Source organism: Cricetulus griseus (genome assembly GCF_003668045.3).
Source record: "Cricetulus griseus strain 17A/GY chromosome 1 unlocalized genomic scaffold, alternate assembly CriGri-PICRH-1.0 chr1_0, whole genome shotgun sequence".
Classification (NCBI taxonomy): Eukaryota; Metazoa; Chordata; class Mammalia; order Rodentia; family Cricetidae; genus Cricetulus; species Cricetulus griseus.
The window spans coordinates 32,364,646-32,387,178 of record NW_023276806.1 but is presented as its reverse complement, the minus strand read 5'-3'; the positions used below and the strand labels follow the sequence as shown (position 1 = coordinate 32,387,178).

Here is a 22,533-nt window from a genome sequence, read left to right as displayed (position 1 = left end):
CTTTTCCAATTTCAGTATCACTTTTCCAATTTCAGTATTGACAAACAATCTTAAAATTAAGCTATGTATGTTTTGATTTTCATGTATTTTATCTGCCATGAGTTTCCATGCAACAACATTAGTTCTAAGGTGTCCACAAAGGTGTAAACAGGGTAGGCTGTTTTAAGCTTCTGCATTTGCAGATTGTATCAGTTGTTGATTGGTAAGATAGGCAGAATCTTCTGGAAACATGTTAAGTCTGTGATAAGACAAATATTTGAACAATTATATTGTAAATGTGAAGCTAAGTGAGAAGAATTGAAATATAGGTAATGGAAAAGACAATAATATCTTCAACTTTATTCAGCCATTGATTTTAGAACATTTTCTTGACATGTAATATATGTATATAAATACATACACACACACACAAATATATATATATATATATATACATATATATATATATATATCCTGTTCAGCTTTGAACACCATCTTTCTATCTTGCTTCATGATTGACACTTAGTAGGCATACACCAAAACTAGTTTTGAATTAACATGTAAATCTAGGCTTCATTGAAACAAAACATCATGTACTCAGTGGCCACTATTTCAATAACCTCCTTAAAGACTTGTAGTGCTTCCAGCACCAGAATCTATTTCTACAAAGAACTGGAGTGAAATTCCTACAACACAATACAAGTCCTGCCAGCTAGCACTTCAGCAGTTCCCATTCACTGGAGGCTGCAATCCAATTCATAATTCCATGTGAGGACCTACAAAATCTGACTCAACACTGATGACTCTACTTGGGGTCATCACTGCCAAGGTTCTAGCACTTTCTCACAGGGCTGTGTACCCTCCCCCATTTGTCTTCCCTGGAGGAGCATTCTTCATTCTGCTCTGAGAAAACTCCTCTGTGTGACTGTAGGCCCTCTACCATTTTTATCTCCTTTTCCACAGCTTTCTGATCATTTTCCCACCCTATACCAGGCACAATGGAGCATTTTTCTTCCTACAGTGGCTATTGCATTTCAATTATTATAACACATTGCAATCATGAACCTCTTTCCCTCAATCCCCAAATATACAATGATACACTAAATTATGAAGTCTTTAAATATCATCTATAAATATAAAATCTTGGCATGGAAGTGCACCTATAATCCAGTTATCTAATTACTGAGCCAGGACTTAGGAGCTAACCTAGCCTCTATAGTAGAACTTTATCTCCAAATAAACAAAAACCCATGCATATGGAGAGTTTTAGTTTTGATGCAGTGCTGGTGTTGATTTATTTAGGACAAATAGAAACAAATACTTCCCAAATTTCAAGTGTAGTACCTATACCTGAAATCATGACCACACTGGCTTTTCCCTTTTGTCATATATCATAATCTCTAGAACTACCATTTCTAATTCTTTGAAAGGTGTGTGTGTGTGTGTGTGTGTGTGTGTGTGTGTGTGTGTGTGTGTGTGTGTGTGTGTGTTACTTGTATTCAGGTACCTTTCAAGGCCACAGTAGGGTGTTTGATCTCCTGGAGTTGTTACAGGTGGTTGTAAGATGCTCAGTGTGCTTATTTGGAACCAAACACAGCTCCTTAAAGAAAGGATTAAGTGAGCCAGGCGGTGGTGGCGCACGCCTTTAATCCCAGCACGAGGGAGGCAGAGGCAGGTGGATCTCTGTGAGTTCAAGGCCAGCCTGTTCTACAGAGTGAATTCCAGGGCAGTCATGACTGCTACACAGAAAAATCCTGTCTTGAAAAAGCAAAAATAAATGTATTCCATATTACAGTAGATTTATAAGCTTACTGGCATTGCTAGTAGGCCATTTTCTGTCTTCTTTCTCATATGCATCAGTATACCAAGAAAAGATGTAAGAGTTGACTTCTACTATTACCTATCTCTCCCCTTCATAATTTATATTTCTATCCTCTAAATCTTTTCTATCAACATTTAGATGAGCTCAAGTTTCTTCTATATAAAACAAATCAAAGTTCTGTAGATACGGCCCAAATCCTATGCTGTCTTACCTAGGAAAAAAATAGTGAATTATCTGTTCTTGCTAACCCACTCCATTAATAACCTATGTTATAATAATTTGTGCTGTTAAAGTTGATAGTGTATCTATATTCATATAATATTAGCTAAAAATAACTATTTTAATAAACTATAATGTTTATGTAGATCCTCCAAAGGATGTATGTTAAAATATGAGGACCTACCTAAATCTGTGTATCTACACATTCTCTCAACCTCATTTTATGTATAATGATCTCACACATAGAGAGGTTTTGTATCTTGGCCAAAGTCCCAAAATAATGAAAATGGATTCCAATTTAAGCACTGACTTTTCCACACTGTCACCTAAATGATTGACAGGTTAGACTTGGTCTAGCTGTGCAGTTTATCTTCATGGTCTAAGTCAATAAATATGTTCCTCCAGGAAAAGACACTATAACAAAATAGACATAATTACTTAAAATTTCATTTTCTAACTGGCACCCCCATTCAAATTTGGTGAGTTGAAATAAGTTCTTTTATTTCTTTCACATATAAATTTTAAATGAACATATTAGTTTATCTTCCCATAGTGGAGATGAAATATGTTAAACATTTGGAATATTGACATCTTTGAACTTTTATACTGTAGTTCCAATTGGGAAAAAAAGTAAGCAAACAGCAGAGTATGTCAGAGGTAACACCTCTTACAAAAGAAGAGAAGGCAGGAAAAAGGGTGCAAGTCAGAAATTGCAGGCCAGCAATTTTACAGAGATCAGGGAATAAGGGATAAACTTGTATTCAAATGCTCAGGAAAGGAGAACAAAAAATGCATAGGCCTTGGGAGAGCAGTACCTGTGATGTACTTGCCTACCACCCAGAATGCCAGTGAAACTGGACCAGAGACAGGGGAATGGGTAATAAAAGCCATCTTCTGAGGGCAAGGACTTCCCCTCTGAGTAAGCAGGATCCTCTGGAAGTTTGAAGTCTTAGGAGGGTTGTGACTTCAGGTAGCTTTATGGCATTCCTTCAGTAGATGCACTGAGGATATATTTAGAGGTAAGGTTTATAAAAAAAGACCTGATAAAGATCCCTTTTCTCTGCCCTCTGCAAGAGATAATGGTGAGTACATATTAGGAAATGGGTGAGTTCTGATTGATTGCAGCAGAGATCTAGCAGACATGGCCACTAAACAGGAGTAAAGGAAGAGCTCCCAGAGCATCAAAGCCAGAGGTTACGAGGAAAACAAAATGTGTTTTGCCGAGCAGGTGTTGTTCAAGCAGCAGTTACAACTGATCCCAAGGTAATTGCTGAAAATATATGCTTTTGTCTTTAAAGCCTACAATAAATCATAACCTTTATTTTCCCTTTGTCTTTCCCTGGTTCCTTTAGGTTTTATAGTTTGAGAGGTTAAAGCTACATACATATTTTTAAGTTAAGAATTATAGATGGGGCACAATGTCTGCACCAAGTTCTGATATAGACACTAAGTGATATTCTAAAAAAGGAAAAAAAAAGAGACGCAGCCAAACTGGTGACTATGACCAAAAGGTGCTGTCAAGAGAAAGGTGTTAGTCTGCCCATGACTGTCCAGAGTAGCATTAATTGAGTGAATTTGCTAGTCCCCATCATTCTTCCAAATCCTACATACAGGCACAGATGATACACATCAGCATATCCAGATAACCAAATCCTTGATGAGGAAAGGAAACCAACAAGAAGACTCTGCATATATTGGTCTGAATGTGAGATGTCCCTCATTGCCCCGTTGGTCTGAGTGCTCTCTCTCCAACCAGTGGGACTGTATGGGAGGTTGTGGGGCCTGGCAGGCTGAGGTGAGTCATCAACAGAGGTCCATTATGAGGCATCCTATCTTCTCCCTGATTGCCAATCCTCCAAAATATGAAAAAGCTACACTACCATTGCAGCCACCCCATGATCATGGCTTTCCAAAAATGTAAGAAGAAACCTTCCTTTCAAGTTCTCCTATTAGGCATTTGGGTACAACAGTGAGCAAAGTAAAATTTCATGAAAATGAAAGCACTGTGGTTTCAGACTATTAACCACATTAAATGTCAAATGTCCACACATACACAGGCACACACATTTGCCTCTTTTTATTATCCTAGTGAAAGATTTTCTAGGCTAGTTAGTTCCACATCTGAATTTTTAGAGGTATAATTTTTTAGAGATTTATTTCTGAGAGCATTGTTTTTTTTTTTAAATTGAGGCACACCCCATTGTTTCTTAATTTTGAAACATCTAAAAATGTGCTGCTTTGCTTTTATTTTTAGAAAATGATCTTCAAAAAAAAAGAAAGAGAAAAATCTTTTCCACATGGTGATCTTTCTTTTCTAGGACACATCACTTGCTTCGCAGCCTAGGAGCAGCCTGGGATGTAATACTCCTGTCTTCTGCAGTTGCTTTCTGGGCTAAAGAATAAACAGCTGTGCCGACAGTAAAACAAGTATATAGAAATAAATATTTCTTACTTACCACACCCAATGTTGCAATTAAAATATACATTCTGTACAATCTAATGTGTAAACCCCAACAACCATTCTTCTAGATTTTAAAGACAAGGGGTACAAAAGTCTCTTTCTGATACAAAAGGAGTTCAGTCTTTCTTAAATGAGTGAAGTCTAAGGAATCCTTTATAATTTCAAATCTTTCCCCTTTCTCTCTCTCTCTCTCTCTCTCTCTCTCTCTCTCTCTCTCTCTCTGTACCTCTCCCTCTCCCTTACTCATTCTCCTCGTCTCTCTGTCTCACATTTCAATTTTCCATTGATTACAGAGTGATACACTCCATGACATCTGTGTTGAGATATAGCATGCACGAATACTCACTCTAATTCCCACCCCCCCCTGCTATTTTAAATCTTAGTGTGAAAGGTGGGGCAAGCTGGGTTGTCTTGTTCTGTGGAATTTTACTACTGAAGTTCTGGAAGCCTTCTCAGACCTCCACCCCCTCATTGGCCTGTTATGCAGGCATCCCCACTGTCTATATGGGGCTACACAGTAGTCTACTTCTCCGATCACTTCCATTGCAGTTTTGAGCTACTGGAGTCAGCAGGTTTGCACATGTCGTCTGCCATAGGTATACTGGCTTATTTCCTTGTCGGACTTGAAACATGCTCCGTGATTTACACACTTTTTCTCATTGGGGCACTTCTCCTTCAATCTTTGACAGAAAAGCCCAATACATCAGACATGAAAGCAGGGTACCTGGCAGGTTCCCAGCACCAACCACTGCCTTCCACAGCTGATTCACAGCCCTTCCACTCAGGCTTTGGGGCTCCTGGTCATTGAAAGACTCTGGATCTCTTCTCTTCTCTTTGATGCAATAGGCATCAAAGTTATAAAATGTAAACAGGACAACCCTTCAACATCAGAGGCAGAAAATTACCAGGCTCTTAAAAAGATATTTTATTAGGAAATTTGTTGTTGTTTTGTACAAAGTATGGCTTTCATCTTAATGTTTATGCCAGGATTACATATAACTATTAAATATGAGGCAGTTCAATGACAATGTTTTATAGTTAAACCATTTTGAATTTGTTTCATTCTTGGGAAGATAACACTTAAGAACAAGTACAAAATTGTCACATTCACAGAAACAAGTCATTACTGCTTCTTCTGTTAGCAGCAACACAAAGCCTTCTCATATAAAGCTACACAAACTCCTGGACAGGAGCCTTGGAGCCACTTGCTGGGAAGGCCAATTTTCCCTTCTAGGTAGAGAGATGGCAAACGCATTCCTTGGTGATGAATGGCAAACTCTTCCAACAGAAGAAATCTGTTGATTATCTGTGACTATCCATTGCTCAGGCACACTCCTCACTCCTGTCTGCCAAAAATTAGGTGTCACAAGCATGCATGAACTTAGCCTCGTCTCTTGAATTTTTTGAATGTTGATGTTCCACTCTGCTCCTAATCCTATGCTTTTAAGAGCTATATTTAAGTGATTGTCATTGAATGTTTTCATGTGATAAGACAATCTTTTTTATTTTTATTCTTTATAATGATAGGAGTTGAGGTTGTCTAAAAAGATGTTTAAGTTCAGGAAAGATAAGACAGGAAAACAGCCTTGTGCTGTTTCTCTCTTACTCCAACATCTCATAACCAAAACTTCTTTCTCCCTGGCATTCATTTGGAGGAAATCCTGCTGGAAGGGTGTGGGTAGGGTGACCATCTCTGTAAGAATCAGAGCTTGCCATTTGCTTAACTATTCTGGGTAGTTACAGGATAGAAGAGCAGCAGGTATGGGTGATAATCTGTCTTAATTGGGGTTTTTATTGCTATAAAGAGACATTGCAATGGTCACCACAAATCTTATAAAGGAAAACACTTAATTTGGTGGCTTACAGTTCAGAGGTTCAGGCCATTATCATCATGGTGGGACATGGCAGCATGGGAGAAGGAGATGAGAGTTCTACATCGTGCAGGAAACAGAAAGTAAACTGAGATATTGGACTTGGCTTGAGCATATATGAAACCTCAAAGCCCATCCCCACAGTGACACACTTCATCCAACAACACCGAACACTCCAACAAAACCATACCTCCTAATAGTGCCACTCCCTTTGGGACCATTTTCTTTCAAACCTCCACATAGTCTTATGATATTGTAATGCTACCGTGGACGTAGGTCATTTAGCATCCAGTCTAGGACAAAAGGAGTGTGAGGAGAATAATAACAAAAGAACTACTTCTGGGGTGTATAGTTTCTCAGATGTCAATATCCCCAGTTCTTCAAGTTTTTAGCTAATACCATATCAATAGTCACTTAGAGAAGAGGGAAAGGTAACAAAAATCAATCAGGGATATGATCACATGACAGGTATCCTCCTTGCTGTCTGTTTTTTGATGTGTATTTATAACACGTTATACCAGCATCTCATTTTTAATATCTTGTCATTGCTTTATTGCTGTTTCCTAGTTCCTTATCAGTACTGTAAAACTGCACCGCCAGAAATGAGAAGGGAGCTGCTGAAATGCAAAGAAAAAAAAAACTGAAATAAATACCAACACTGTTAAGAATAGAGAACTAATCAGGAAACAATCAGTGTTAGAAGGAATACTGCTGTACGGTGGGTCATCCAAACCTTGGTATAAAAACAAGAGCAACTAAAACTTTCAGAAAAACATTCTGCTTGGTGACTGTTGGGTCATAATCACATTAACCCAAGTAGATAGGAACCATAATATGAGGTGGGGAATAACTTTCAACTCTGCCGTTAGGCTTCATGTGTTTATTTCATCTTTCAGGGAAAAAAAATTCCTTTGATAATACACAGCCAAACACATTCGGATGAGATAGTTAATCCTGTGCTGGCTGTCACTGCCAAATGGCCTTCAAAAGAAGTCCACGGTGAATTAGCATAAAGTAAGATACAGCAGCTGTCTGTAAAATCTTTGTTTAAATGCCACACATGGTCACTGTGATCCTTTTAAGGAAAATAATAATAGGAGTTGAGGTTGTCTAAAAAGATGTTCAGGAAAGATAAGACAGGAAAACAGCCTTGTGCTGTTTCTCTCTTACTCCAACATCTCCTAACAACCAAAACTTCTCTCTCCCTTGAGACCAAGAAGTTGTTCACAAGTTTACATATTTCCCTGAAGTTCAGTTAGCTACATGTCTGCAAGGCCTCTATTGCTCTGACTCATATTTGGCTAGATGATTCAATACCGGGGATTTGAGTCACCAGTTAAGAGTCTGTGCATTTGAAACATTAAACAGACAGATTTTGAAAAGAAATGGCATGCATATTTAGAGGCTGGACTGTTAATGAGATAAAACACTGAACTGAGTGTGAACAGAAAGTATTTCCCCACAGTCCACCATTGGATGAGGTGGTGATGTTCCCTGTGAGCCAACCAGCACAATCCCCACAGCAACTGGCGGTGCATTACTTAATTTCACAATGTTTGCCTGAAAAAGAAATGTTCTACTCAGAGCAAAACAGAAGATCATTTAATCACCCAGCCTCCCACCCATCAACACCCACCACCACAAATTCCTTAAACAAATGCTTTGATTCTTGAAAGTTGTTTAAAACTACTGATGGAGTAGAAAGGAGAGTGTCCTAAGCTAGGTGAGGGTTTCAGGAAAGAGAATACTATTGTAATTAGAGAAGTCAAAGGTTCAAAAGGAAGGTGTTTTCAAGATGGAAAGACAAACTAGTGGAAAGTCAATGATTAAATCAATGGGAGAAGTGAATTTGAACCACAAAAATGAAATCTGTTTGAAAGTTTATTTAATCTTGCCATTGACATCGTCTTTTCCAAACCTCTGTGCCGATCCTCTTGCCTCTGTTGGCAGTTGTATATAAAAATAACACCTAAGATGGAAATACCCAAGTTCATAGCCACAGAGAAAAGCAGCAGATCCATGATGTAGGGTATAGTCTGCATCAAGGCATGGAGGACATTTTTTAAAATCATTATTAGTCTGTTTAAGGGAACGTATTGCAAATAAATATGTTAATCTTCTACAGAGATAGACATGAAGTCATGTGCTGTCACTAGTCATAGCACTGATGACACTTTGTGTGGCTAGAATGCACGTAGCATTTTGAGCTCTGATTTTTGCTTCTGTTTCTCTCTTCCTTTAATAAAGGGATGACTTAAACACAGAAGCACTTGATACAGTGGTGGTCCTACTGTGCGTATCTTTCTGGCAAGCACTCTGACACCAGTGAGAGTGGAAGGGAGGAGATGCCACTGGTGAACCGAAGCCAGGACATCTCCTGAAGGGTTTCAACATAAGGTCCAGTTGTTGCCCTCGTTATAGAGGTTATAGAGTGTAAACCACAAGATGGAGTGGGTTTTAACTTTTTACAGACACCTAGCTGGAAGTCAGCAGGTTGTTAAGGGCAATCAACCATTGTTTCAGTTATTTCCTTGGGTTATTCTGATTGAGATACAAAGTGAAGTCATGCTTGGCAAATCGTCAATACAAGTAGTGCTTCAAGTAAATCACTAAATAAATCTTAAATCAGATAATTAGCTTTTTCTACCTTATTCTACTTCGGTCTCTCCCTGTCCTTCTCCCCCTTTCTCTCTTCCACTCTCTTCACTTTTTGCTTTTACCCCATAGTATGTTTTGGAGAAGAGACTCGTAAGAAGAGGCTCCAGGTAGTAGCAATAGCTGGAAGGCATCCCTAATTAAATTCTAGGCAATATCTAGCTGCATTTATAATTTTCCATATGCCGGCTTACAGTTTCTTTTAACTGCTTCCTAAAACAACATTAAGATTTACAAAGATTTGCTGCTCTTGTGTATGTCATTCAGAACGGTTGTTTTGCTTGGGCACTTAAGCGTGGAATATAAAATATATAATTGCTAAGCTTAACCTGGAAGATGTTACCAGACAGGATGTCAGGTTCATGCTGTGATTCAATGTGCTACTTATTCATAAAACTTTTAAGATTGCCATTACATCATAAAACTGGGAGAGGTACTTAAGCCTCGCAGATGAAATTCTAGTTTGATTTTAAGATTTTTTTTGCCACTTCACCAGTCTATAAATTTTTTGAAATGTAATGTTCCCTTTTTTGGAAAAGAATGAAAAATTATTTCATGAAAGCAAATCGTTGTGTTTGGTATATAAAAGGAAATCAGTCCTATGAAATATGAAAATATAATTTGCGTTCTGGATTACATGTCTGTACCCAAGAGTAGAGGGGACTTGGAGTACTTGCCCTTAGATGCTCCACCATACAAAGGTTGATTTAATAGGCATCAACACAGCTCTACATTTGCTACAAAACAATTTGAAAAAAAAATCACATTTTCTATGCAAGCATATGATCATTCTGGGTGCTGGGTTTTTTTTTTTCCTATTTTATTATCTGATAAGTTTTAGAGTGTTGCTTTACATACATAAAGGAGTTATTTTTTTCCTGTCTACTCATCTCAGGAAAGGTATTTTCAACTTTTAACTTTAAAACAAAGGAAAAACTACCATTTGAGAATTCTAATCATAATATTTGAATTAAATTGTAGCAATAGTTTTCCTGAAGCACAATATGAAAAACCATTGCTGTCATAAGGCCTCAGATACCATGTTGAAGCCTCTGTTGCTATTACCTCTTTGTATAATGAATCTTCCCCAAGGCTTCCCCCCGCAAACCTAGCATTACTTAAAGCATTCCATCATGTGAGCATTTCATGTTAGGAGCACCCAAATCATTAAATGCATATTTTTAATTCATCAAAGTATGTTTTTTTATCACATTTCTAGGTTACACATGAAAAGCAATGGGTTTTGTCATGGAATCATCATTCATGTGTGTCATAAAATTTTTCTCATTCATTAAACTTCGTTTTCACCCATTGTCCCTCCCTTTTCCCCTAGTTAATCCAAGCATCTGCTTTCATATTACTTTGTATTCCTTAACTTCACTTATTCCCACCCTCCTTAAGTTCTCTTATTTCTCATGATCTCCTTCCTAGTTTTGTGATCTACATCCACATACAACAATTACACACACACACATTTTGAATTTAAGTTCATGTGAGAGGAAAATAATGCAATATTTCTCTGGGTCCAATTATTTAGCTTAACATAGGGATTTTTAGTTGCATTCATTTGCCTCCAAATGTCATTATCTCATTTTTCTTTATGACTCCATAAAATCACATTGTGTATACATAGTACCTTTCTGCTGTCCAGTGTTGAGGACATCTAGGCTAATTCCATAACTTGCTATTGTGACTTGGGCTGTAATAGACACAGATAAGCAAGTACTTCTGTGATATGTTAACTTAGAATCCTTCATTTATATTCCCAAGAGCAGTATGAATGGACTGTATTTCAGCTTTTTGAGGAAACTCCACAGTGTGTTGCATAGAGACTGTACCAGTTTGTGTTCACATCAGCAGGGTATTTGAGTTTCCTTCCCCCACATCCTTTCCCATTTGTATTAATGTATTTTTTCTCATGATAATCATCAGAACTAAGTTAGATGGCATCTCAAAGTAGTTTTCATTTTCGTTCACCTCATTACTTAGGATACTGAATATTTTTCAACTTATTTGCCTTTGTATTTCTTCTTTTAATCTCATCAGTCCATGTGTTGATTGTATGTTGGGGTTATGATTTGATATTTTCAGCTCTTTATATATGCTGGATACTATGGAAGAGATTTCTTTCCATTCTGAATGCCACCTCATCACACTGGTGATTGTTCCCTTTGCTGTGCAGAAGCTTTTCAATTCCATGTAGTCCCAGATGGCAAGTCTTGAGAGCCTTTCCTGTGCTGCTAGATGCTTGTTCAGAAATCCTTAACCATGTCTACATCCTGAATTGTTTTCCCCATGGTTTCCTCCAGCAGTGTCTAATTAACAGTTCTTTCTTTAAGGTTTTTGATTTCTAAAAATGCAGTTTTGTGCAAGGTGAGAGATATGGTTCTAATTTCATTCTACCTTTGGAAACACAGATGAGCTGCAGATGGCTAAACATCATTTGTACAAACAAACAAAAAACAAAACAGGCAGTCTTTTCTCTAGTGTTTGTGTGTTTGATACCTTTGTCAAAAAGTAAGTGTCTGTAACTGTATTTATTTCTATAACATTAATGTTTATCTCAGTGCCTTTGGCCAGTGTAAATGCAAGGCTAACTTGGGCTCCATAAGACCATCTTACAAAGTAACAAACAAAACAAAAAGTGTTCACGAAATTAGCTAAATGTAATGATGATAGCAATAATAAAACATGAGAATTAAAGAGAAAAAAACAAAATGAAGTCACAAAACTCCCACATATGTGGAAAGTGAGGGAGGGAAACACAGAAAAGCAAAACAAAAGGAAACTAAGGAATTCCTAGGTGAGCCCTCCTTCTCTCAGGCACCTGGCTTGCTTTGCCTGTCTTTCCCATTGCCTGACACCTGGCTTCAGACTTTACTGTCTCACCCCTACCAACTAGGTGTGATATGTTAGGAGGGTTGTAACTCCCCAGCCTGGGTGGATCCTCGGACCTGGCTAGGCTTCCAAGGGCCACCAGTTGAGCCTGGAATCGGGCCATAGGGAGGACCAGGCTCAGAGGTGCTGGGAATCTCCTCATGTTCCCCGCCATGTGAGTTCTGTGGAGGGATAGCATACTGTGGACCTCTGTTTGGACTGGGTCTAGTGCCCAGTTGGCCTGGAGACTTTGCTGCCAGAGGGCCAGGCAGGAGCAGGAGCGGAAAGCAACTCCGGGGAGGCCTCCCCTGGGACCTGTACTGTCTGCCTACTGTCATGAATTTGGAGAAAGTAGAACCAAGTCCCAAGGAGTCCTAGGACATGAAAACCCTGGAGAAGGATCTAGAGCAGTTTGCCAAGCTGCCAAAGCAGAAGAGGATTTACTTGTGGCACACCCAGGCCAACGTGGGGATCAGTGTGGGTATTCTCTTTGAAAAGGTATTCAAGTATACCACCATCTGTTGCTTTGGGACCCTGACGCTCAGTTTCAAGAACATGTATAAACTAGGGCCTCTGGTAAAGATGTGGGTGGAGGAAGCTGACAATACAAACCTTCAGGAGATATACAAAGCAGTGACCCTGGTGGTGGCCTGCAAGAGAAAGCAGATGGAGCATTGAGAATCCTGGGACGAGGAACCTGGGAAGCATTTTTCAGCAGTGCCCAAAGCCTCCCATCATCTCAGAGCAGCTTGGACTGGGGGAACATGTAGTCTGAGTGTGGTTCTGTAACTGGTACCAGAAGAGCAAAGGATCAAACAATGGCTGTTCCCAGTACGAGGAGTCTGAGGCTTCAGGGTCTCTTTCCCTAGGAGGTTGGTGAACGGTTGTATCCTTTCTTCTGCCCCCTCAGGCATTCATTTTGGTCCTCCAGGCTATGGGAGCCCCCACTTCACTGCTCTCTATTCTTCTTTTGGGTCACTTTTCTGAGGGTGATGCCTTTCCCTTTGTTGCTGTCATTGCTCTAGGCTCTCCCATGCATTCAATCCAAGGGACCAACCCTTCTTGAGGATGATGCAAGCTGAGGCAAGGGAAAGCATGTAGAATAAGAGAACCCAGAGCCACCACAGCTTTGGGGTTAAGTTTATTTACTGAGGAGGGATCAGAAGCCCCAAAAGGGTGGGGGAAGATGAAGTTCAGTGATGGTGTTGATTGTGAGTTTGTTATTCATTATTTGGTCTTAAATAAAAAAAAAAACCTGGGATACAGCTTTTTAAAAAAAAAAGAAAGGAAGATTAAAAAAAGAAAGAAAAGAAACTAAAAATATATTGCCTCCCCAAATGGGGAAGATGCATAAACAAAAGCTACATGAATATGTTAAAGGGGATGTGATGGGGAATGTACTTCTGTGTATGTTTATCTTATTGATTGTTAAATAAAATACTGTTTGGCCAATGAGACAGCAAGTTAGACAGAACTAGGAGTCAAAGAGGATTCTGGGAAATGTAGTAGAGAAGTACTGATCCAGGCAGGAAGTGACATATCAAGGAGACTCATATTTAAGTGAAGGAGAAACAGGAAGGGTCCCTTTTTCCTGTTCGCCTCCTCCAGCGGCAGAATGTGAGTCACAAGCAAGGAGGGATGCCAATAAGGCGTCCAATAAGATAAGTCTTATAAAATATATAGGTGTATGATAATTGAGACTGAACTAACAGATGAGAATCCTAGTCATTGGCCAAGCAGCATTATACCTAATACAAGTTTCTGTGTATTTATTTGGGCCTAACTCGGGCAGGCGGCTGGCATAAAGTGTACACGTGGCGGTGGGGCTCGGCGGCTTTTGGCAGAAAGATTTATCGCAACAGGGATGTATAAAAATACTTAAACGTTTAAATATAGCATCATCACATTGCATTGATTTCAAATGTGCTAATACGAGTACAGTATCACCATGATGTCTTTTTTATTTATAATAAAATTAAAATCTTAATTGTGTAGTTAACACAAACAAAACAAAAAAACAGGAATCCATGTGAAGTGGATGAAGCATTTCCAGCAGCTTCTTTCTGGTTTATCAAACTGGATACTACAATTTCTACAAGTGGGTGGGAGTGGAGGATCCATCCACTGAATACTGAACTACTGCCTTTCCTATGGTTTACACTATTGTTGAGTCTGTGTTGTGATGTTCCTGATGTCTGCCAGAGCTGTTTCCATAGTGACAGTTTGGGTTTTGTTGTTGTTTGGGGTTTTTTGTTTCTTTGTTTCTCTGTTTTCTTTTGTGTATGAGGACCTCTGCATGTCAGTTAGCTTTGTTGTCTGAGGACTGGGCAGGTTCTCTCATTCTCCTAAAGAGTTCCTGGATGGCACCCTATGCAGTGGTGTATGTTCATCTGAAGGTTGTCTCCCGAGTGCATTGAGACAACCATGCAAGATGCAACTGTGGAGCTGAGATAGGTAGCAAGGACATATTCTTCCCTTCAAGATGTCATGAGCATTAGTCACCCCCTCTGGAGGGTACCACTGAGGAGTTACATACAAGGAGTCACATGTGTTCTCAGAATGCTAGGGTTCTTGTGAAGGATACATAGGTATGTAAATGACCCACTGACTGGAACTAATGAACTCAATGAGTAAACTCCACTGATAAAATCTGTTTCCAGCTGTAGTAGAAGACACAAGTATCTCTGGTAATGCACTTCCGGGTTTGAGCCCAACTCTTGCCTTCTGAATCCTTTGGCTTAGCAGTTTCTGCTCTTGCTTTCAACAACTGTCTCTCTGAGTCTTTTCTCACCCATGGGTTGTGGCAGGCCAAATCGAGGCTCTCTGACCTGTGGGTGCTCCCTGATGTCAAGCTTCTTGCTAGCTCAAGAGTCAACAATAACGATGGCACCTCCAGGCCACTGTCCTCCAAGTCATCCATCCTGACCAAATGGGATTTCTCTTGACCTCTGACCCAAAAAGTCACTATTTCATTGATACCAGTAACTGGGTGGGAGGCTGGTGAGGCTGAGAAGTTGGCCTGATAGTAGGACTGCCATGATTTCATCTGGCTTATCTTTGAAGTAGCTTCTATTTCTATTCTCCTCACGTAAAAACTGTGTGGCTGAGGCTGTGTACTCCTCACTTCACTTTACACCTTGTAAATGTGTGGTTCGTTCCCTAGGCCCATATCTCTGCCCTTTAATATTTGGAGATGTTCCATGCTTGAATTATGCATGTTCAAAAGCTCAGTGTAAAATGTAGTGAATCTCTGTTCTTGGACAAAAAGAAAAATGTCTGACAATATCTAATCTCTTAACTTGTAAACTGAATACCGTGAAATAGAATACACATAATACAACAATCCAGTGCATATCACCTTCCTAAGACACACAGATTTGAAGTAGATTGCATATAAATATTAAGCGAATTATCAGCTAGATTCTTATAGCTGAACATCTTACACTGCAAAGTGGCATGTTTGTATCTCAGACTTATATACTGGTAAAATATGTTAGAGTATTAAGTAATAGTGAATACTGTAAAGAAAATAAGTCAACTTAAGGAATAAGGAATTGTGTCGTCCCCCCCCCCTCCCGACAGGGCACATATGAAGAGGAAAGATTTTCGATGAAGTAAAGTAAAAGAATTGCACTGGAATTGGTTCTGGGTTCCAGAAACAGTGGTAAAGATCTTGGAACTGGAACCTGTTGGCATGTTGAAGATGTGATCAACAGCCTAGTGTGGAACAAATGTGTAGAGTGTATGGCAGAAGTCAAGCACAGACTACAGACAGCCTGGCAGCCTTGGAAAGGACTTTAGGAATCACTCCAAGTATGATAAGATGCCGCTGTAGAGTTTCCCACATGGGTGGATCATACTATATTTTTTGTTCCAAAAGAATGTTTGCACATCTAGATACTTCTGAGACAGAGGGTTGATATCATACAGAATAAAGGTGAGTGTGTCTCAGGATAGAGTGAAATTAGCCTTCTCTACTTATAGTATGAATATGAAGACCAAAGAAATCATCTTATTTTGGCCACTATGCAATATCAAAATCCACTCCCTAAAAAAAGGTTTATTAATGGTATCCTTTCTTTTTGTTAAGAGTAAAAAAATTTACATTTTGCAGTGATAACAATCAGCACTCTTAGTTTACTCAGAACTTAGCAAACTGTTTTCTATTTTAACTAAATGTGTTTGCATTTTCCTCCAATGAAGAGTGAATTGCACTTTCTATAAAAATTTGAAAGACTCCTGCTCAAACTCTCTTGATATTTTCATGATTAGAAGGATCACAAGCCTTAAGAAACAGCAGTACAAGTTCAAGCATCCATGACATGAGCACACATCACCTAGCCTGGAGACAACATCGTCTAAAGGTGGGGATATCAAAGTTTTCTATCTCAGTGTATCTCTTGTTTTTATTCTAAAACCCTACAGCACTGGAACACTGGGGCCAAGGTGCCTACAGGTGGTCGTGCTTTGAAGCTTTGTCTTCATGCACCGCATTTCAGACCAGTGCTCTTCACTGTGAACCATGATTTGTGCAGAGCAGGAGCCCGTAACCCTCAAGAACCATCCCATCATGTTGAAGCAGGGTGGGGGGCAGAGAGATGGCATCTATTTTTGCCCTTTGGCTTTAGTCTACCCAAACATCAAGTGTCAGCACATGGGGAGGGAATAATTTTGACACAACACAGATGTTTCACTTTCCAGTGTTTACTTTTTTAATAATTTCAATGGTTCAGAAGTACTGTTAGCTCAGAGCTCCTGATGATAGAAGATACTATACAGCAATGTTTCCTGTAAATTGCATTAAAATCTGAATCACAATAGATTCCCCTGCCATGTAGACTATGTCTAACATTTTTAAAGAGCCAGAATAATGTACGGGAAATAATAGCAGATTTAGAATACAAAAGCATCGGTTGGAGTTGAAAGTTGTATTTAAAATGTTGTTTTATAAGATGTAGGCCACCAAATCCCTGTACTTCCCTAAGACTCAATTACCTCAACTCTAAATGATGATTATAACAAAGCAACATTAGACTGGAAAGCACTGCAGTGGAAAACACTGCAGATTCATTATAATTCCCTTGGTATTTTATTGGGCTCTACCCATGGGAACATGGAGCTTCTTTTATAAGAAAAACCACAGCCTGGCCCTTGGAAGATGGATTGAAACCTGGATTCTGAGTGTTTCCACTGGTTTTCCCAATCTTGTTCTTTATTTAATTATACAGTCGTTGAGATGACCATACACAGCTAAGACTTTATAGATCTTGGTGTAGTGTGCTGAGTGAATATCTCCATAGCAACCAAGGTGCTCCTTAATTTTGATAGATTTTGGAGGAAAGGCAAGTGTAGCTAAGAGCCAATCTCATCCTGCGTTTACACAGCGCCTGTTGTTTGGTGGAACCTTTCATGACTTCGGTATACTCCTGAGCAGTGTGTGCTTTTCCAGCCCCACCATCCTTTCGTCCTTTTCATCCACCATGCCTATGTAAAAAGAACCTTGATCTTCTTTTCCTCAGATTTCCCCAATAATGAATTGTATCCATCTGGCTTGGGCTCTCAAACAGATGCTCACATATGCTAAAGAAAACAGTGAAGAAATTGGGAAAGGAGAGAAAAGAGCAGAGCTCCATTTATAGGAGGGAATAGAACACTAAAATAACACTGGACAAATAAGTACACAGAGAACAGCAAAAGTAAGAATGCTGCTGCACTAGAACAAACCCCAGATCATTTCTAAGAGGTTGCATGGCTCCTAGAATGTAGGTGTGGGGTGTCCGTGGACATCTTAGAAACAGCTTCATTGCTACCTGGTATAAGTTGGGACCAGCTGTGTTGCTGCTATGAGATAAATCTCCACCTATTGTACTTGTACATGAAAAATGCCCATAAGAGCCATGGGAATCTTCATCCTTGGAATAATTAGTACAGTGAAAGATAAAAGAGATAGTATTTAAAGTTATTTTTTCTTTTTCTTATTTTTTTATTAGTTCAAATTAGAAACAAGCTTGATTCACATGTCAATCCCTTCTCCCTCTCCCTCCCCTCCCCCAAAAGTCCCCCCCAACCCTCTACCTGTCCCCTTCCCCATCCACCCTCCACTCACCAGGCAGGGTAGGGCCCTCAACGGGGGCTCCCCAAAGTCCACCACATCATCCTGGACCAGGCCTAGGCCCTCCTCCATGTGTCCAGGTCAAGAGTGCATCCTTTCACGTGGGATGGGCTCTCAAAGTCCCTTCTTACACCAGGGAAAAATACTAATCCACTACCAGGGGCCCCCTAGAGTACAGAGGCCTACTCATTGACATCCATGTTCAGGGGTCTGGATCAGTCCTATGCTGGCCTTCCAGACAGCAGTCTGGGGTCCATGTGCTCCCCCTTGTTCAGGCCAGCTGATTCTGTGGGTTTCACCAGCCTGGTACCGACCCCTTTGATCTTCATCCCTCCTTCTCTGCAACTAGGTTCCAGAGTTCAGTTCAGTGTATATCTGTGGGTGTCTGCCTCTGCTTCCATCAGCCACTGGATGAGGGCTCTAGGATGGCATAAAAAGTAGTCATCAGTCTCATCACAGGGGAAGGGCATTTAGGTTATCCTCTTCACCATTGCCTAGATTGTCAGTTCATGTCATCCTTATAGATCTCTGGAAATCTCCTTAGTGCCAAATCTCTCCTCAGACCTATAATGGCTCCCTCTGATATGGTGTCTCTCATCCTGCTCTCCTCTATTCTTCCCCCAACTCAACATTTCTGCTCCTCCATTTCCTCCTCTACCCTCCTCTTCTCCTCCTCTCATTCTGGCAGCTCCCTCTCCCCTACCCTCATGCTCACAATTAGCTCAGGAAATCCTGCCCCTTCCCATTATCTGGGGTCCATGCATTTTTCCCTTAGAGTACTTAAAGTTTAAGCTTTAAATGAAATAAAGAGAAAAATTCCTTTGATGTCTGAAACTTTCTAGGTGTTTATCTTGAGGCCAACTTTGAAATACACCATACTATTTTTTTATTTTCTTGGTATTTATTTTGAATTTTAAATTAAATTTCACAAAATTGAAAATGTAAGCAAATAGTGTGTATTATGGGCCTCTAGTCCACAAATCTGAATCATTTTCTATCTCATACTTCTTGAAAATTAGTGGGTTTTTTCTTGGATGAAAGAAAGCTATTATGGAAGCATCATCTGTTAATTTTAAGAAAAATTTAATTAGTTGAAAGGAATATTGTACTTGTATATGATGGAAAAGAGTAGGTAGAGCCAAGGGAGATCATTGTTAATATCTGTTATGTATTTAGGTATGTAATGAATTCATTCAAATATTTAAAAGGTTAGCCACCCTGGGAAACCAGACATCCCTTCAGAAAACTCCAAATAGATTATTCTGCTCATACATTAATTATGCCTTTGCTGAGAAAGATCCTAGAAACTCAGAACAGTAAAACTATAGAGAATTGTACTTTCAAAAGGAATTCTTACTGTTACAGTCACTTACAGTTCACTCTAGAGTACTTCCAAGATGCTTAGAAACAATGCCTTTTGAGTTGCAGGCTTTCTTAAGCAATTTCGTTTAAACTCATGCCATGCATCTTAGACAACAGTGACCTTATCATTTTGTGAGTTAACATTTTGAATCATCTTTATTTTTCAGAGTACTTTGTTATTTCAGTCAGTTCTTTAAAGGTTCCTTTATGAAGTTTTCACTGATCATTTTAAGCCAAAAATGTATTAATCCATCCACTTAGATTTATAGATGAATAAATTAAATTTGTTTCTAGCCCTCTAAGCTTGCTCACCCTTAACTATGTTTGGGGGAAATTGTATACATCTTATCTAATGTTAGAATTGTTGCTGAAACTTTTCACTGCGTTTATTTTGTATGAAATACATACAATTAAACTAAGTTTTATATATTATACTTATATGGAATAGATTTTCCTTGCTTCTTTAAAGAAAACCAAATGTGTCAGTAAGTTTGTTTGCATCATCATGCACAAAGTGAACTTCAACCTGGGAGGGGGTGGTGAAGCCCAAGTTAAGAGAGAAGACAGATCACCTCTTAACAGAGACTAATAAGAATGGCTGGGCCTTGGGAACAGATTTCTGCCCAGTTTTCCCCATATGCTTCCCCCCAGTCAATCTCATTACTACAGCAGCATGCACACAGTCTTTTAGCACACAGTCAGTGCTCTACAGTTCAGATGACTTCAGCTCATATCACACATGACTCTGCTGTCTGAATTCCTAACACCCTGCTCTCCAGTTTTCCTGCTTGTGAAATTAGCATAATATTTCTTTACAAAGTTATTCCAGAAGTGGGAGACATTGCAGTTCTCTAGCAGACATGCGGTCGATAGTCACAATGTCCAGGCTGTTAATGCTGACTCTGCACTATTTTGATCTTGGCTTTCAATACAGACATCTGATTTAGTCATCACACCAAGGTTTCTGTTGTCAAGGCTCTTCTTGTCTGACATCTATTCAAGACTTACTAGTGATGTCTGACATTGCTTTGAGATGGTTAAGTGCTTAATAGCTGATTCTTATTGGTTCTTCCCAAGTTATATCCATGTCCTCATGAGATTCTTAGCTAAACTGGAATTTGGGGATAAGCCAGAGATTAGCCTCTCCTACAAAGAGCTAAGAGCTAAGGTGTTTACCACTTGATCCCAAATGGCCCCATTGGTTTTTTGTTTTTTGTTATTTTTTTTTTGTCCTTTGGACCATGCCGCTGCTTGGTACTTATTTCTTAACCCTCTATTGCCCTCTAGTGACTACTTCCAGCACTACTTAACCCAGGGTTTAACCTCCCTCAGAAACCCTTGATTATCTTAATTAAGGTACTGTGAGAACAGTTAGTTGAATCAAGCTGAATGGATTAAATTGCATGCAGTATTTTTTAACATAAATACATGCATAAAATAATAAGAGCAGACATTGAATACTCATGGCAATCACGAATATCATAATACTGAAGGTATAGAATGTGCCAATGTCAAAATCAGAAACAGTCTAAATATTAGAAATGGGATTGATTAATACAAGCACCTTGATTAATTTGTTGTTAAACAATTGATTGCATAGAATAAGTCACTAAAGGCATTAATTATCACTAGATGGTACCCTGTATTATTTGCAAAACAAAAAAAAAAGCATGCTAAAAAAATGTCACTTAAATTTGTTCAAGCATAATGACATCAGGGAAAGTTAAAGGTATGCTATATCTTAGTTTCAATAAGGAAGACTTATAGAAAAGGCAATTAATTTAAATTAAAAAGCACAGAGTAATGAATAAAATGTGCCATTCAAAGTGGGTTTGGTATTTATCATTAACTGAAGTACTCTTACCTCAAACTCTGCACACACACACTCACATTCCCTAAAATTAACTGGAGGATTAGGTGATAGAGTGAATGACAAAAAAAATATTTTCAAGACTTATAAGTAGTAGGGAGATTGAAAGAAAGCCTCAAGAAATTGGAAAATTTTCTGTAAAGACCAACAAACTGATGCACTCTTCTAAAAGATGATGGAAACCTAGCCTAACAACAACTTAGATGGAAAGTATCTCAGGGTTTTCTCTTCCTAGAAAACTGACAGACACTGAACCTCCCATTGAGAAAAGTGATAGTCCCACTGAACACTCTGCCACTGAGAACACGTTCAGAGTGCTACATTCAATTCAAAGTGAAATGTTTTATGGAAAAACATATTTATTTTAAAATTATTTTAATTTAGAAATAGAAAACCTCTTAGAAAGGAGGAAACAAAAGAAAAGCACAGGATGCCGACGTCTTATTTCATGAGCTTCTCACAGCCTCATCTGTTCCCTAGTTCCTACAGTGAGAAAGTACTCAGCCACCCCCAATAATATTATGAATACGGATATGGATCAGCTTCACAAAGATGCCAATGAATACCGTGTTAGCAAATGCTATCTCTGTGGCCATGGCAGTCTTCTGGGATTCTTTTCTATCAGATTGGGTGCATCTTTTAACCAGCCAAATTGAGTCCTTTATGAACTGCCAACTTGGCTCAACAAACTGATCCATGACTGATTATGGGATGGCAGATTGAGAAAGTAGAGACACATAGCAAAGGAGGGGATTCCACAGTGCCAGATTTTAAGAGCAGACTGACAAAACGAAGCATATGCTAAAGAGAGCTGACAACCATAGAATGTGATGCTTGGCAAAGTAGCAGACAACTCAGAAACATGTGACCAATCCTTACATGTGTGAAGAACTGTACTTGGACAGGGGGCGAGGGAGATTCTGTACTTACAAAGATGCCAGGCAAGGAGAGCCTGCTGAACACAGAAATAAATGCATTATTAGTAAGTACCCCAGAGGGTCTGGAGAGATAGTCCGGTATTTACAAGTACCTGCCAAGCAACTGTGGAAACCTACCTGGCATTGGAACCACCACCCACCTAACAAGCCAGAGCAAGCCTATCTATCAGAGCAAGCATGTCTATCTTCCGTGCACTGGAAGCAATGGGCACAGGAGGACTGGCAGAGCATGCTGGTTATCATCCTAGCAGAAAACACAGGAGCCATGGGTTTAATGAATGACCTTGCCTCAAAGGAACAAGGCAGGAAGTTAAAGAGAAGGACACCTGGTTCCCTCCTCTGGCCTCTATGCACACACACACACACA

At 39.3% G+C, this 22,533-nt stretch overlaps 1 protein-coding gene and 1 pseudogene across 1 annotated transcript in view; both read left to right on the top strand.

The window, feature by feature from the left end:
- Positions 1-22,533, top strand: part of Arsj (arylsulfatase family member J) — a 69,501-nt gene that overhangs the window by 13,417 nt on the left and 33,551 nt on the right. The gene's annotated exons all lie outside the window — the stretch shown is intronic.
- LOC113831170 lies at positions 6,510-13,328 on the top strand (annotated as a pseudogene).